The sequence below is a fragment of the Apaloderma vittatum genome, unplaced genomic scaffold, assembly GCF_000703405.1.
Source record: "Apaloderma vittatum isolate BGI_N311 unplaced genomic scaffold, ASM70340v1 scaffold27917, whole genome shotgun sequence".
Taxonomy (NCBI): domain Eukaryota; kingdom Metazoa; phylum Chordata; class Aves; order Trogoniformes; family Trogonidae; genus Apaloderma; species Apaloderma vittatum.
In genome coordinates, this window is record NW_009728246.1 from 1,456 (window position 1) to 2,114 (window position 659).

The following is a 659-nucleotide window of genomic DNA, read 5'->3' on the forward strand; positions in this document are numbered from 1 at the left end:
CTCGCTCTCTAATACCCGTCAGTCCCACAGTCTCAGTGTGAGCTGTGATTGCGTGTTCCAGCCCCGTGTGCCGCACCGTGTGACACAAATCAGACATGAGCAGGCAGTTGGGCTTGTGCAGGACTACCTGCTGCACGTGGCAGCTGTGGCTAGAGCCGACAGCATCTGATCTGACAAGAGCCACCCTTACAATGATGGGAGCGAGCCCAGCAAGGCAGCTCTGCTGGTCCTGCCTCCCCACTGCCTGCCGGCCTGGGCCGTCCGGGGCAGGACACTGCTGGTCATTGTCATCCCCAGACTGATCGTGGGCTCTGTGCGTCAGCCCCTTCGCAGGGCTGGGTCCCTGTTCTAGGAGGACGTTGCCACCTCTCAGGTGCTGCCGCTCGTGTTCAGCTTGTCCCCAGGCTGCGCCCCCTCAGCCCCCCCGGGTGTTTTGAGAGGCACTCACCTGCGCTGGCCGCGTCTCGGTTCTGCACAGAGCTAACAGCTGCTGTTCTCCTCTCATATGCATTTCCTCAGGATGTTACTCAGAGAAGCAAATCTGAAAAACTGCTGGCTCTGAAAAGGGTATCGAGAGTGTGGTTGTCCTCCCAGGGAGGAGTGTGGGGAGGGCTCAGCCAGCAGCTCAGAGGGTGCCTGGGTGGAGCTGCCCGTGCCTC

At 60.8% G+C, this 659-nt stretch overlaps 1 protein-coding gene across 1 annotated transcript in view; it reads left to right on the forward strand.

The window, feature by feature from the left end:
- LOC104277401 (tubulin gamma-1 chain-like) overlaps nucleotides 1–659 on the forward strand; it is a gene marked incomplete at its 5' end in the record, with an annotated part of 3,441 nt that overhangs the window by 1,300 nt on the left and 1,482 nt on the right. The gene's annotated exons all lie outside the window — the stretch shown is intronic.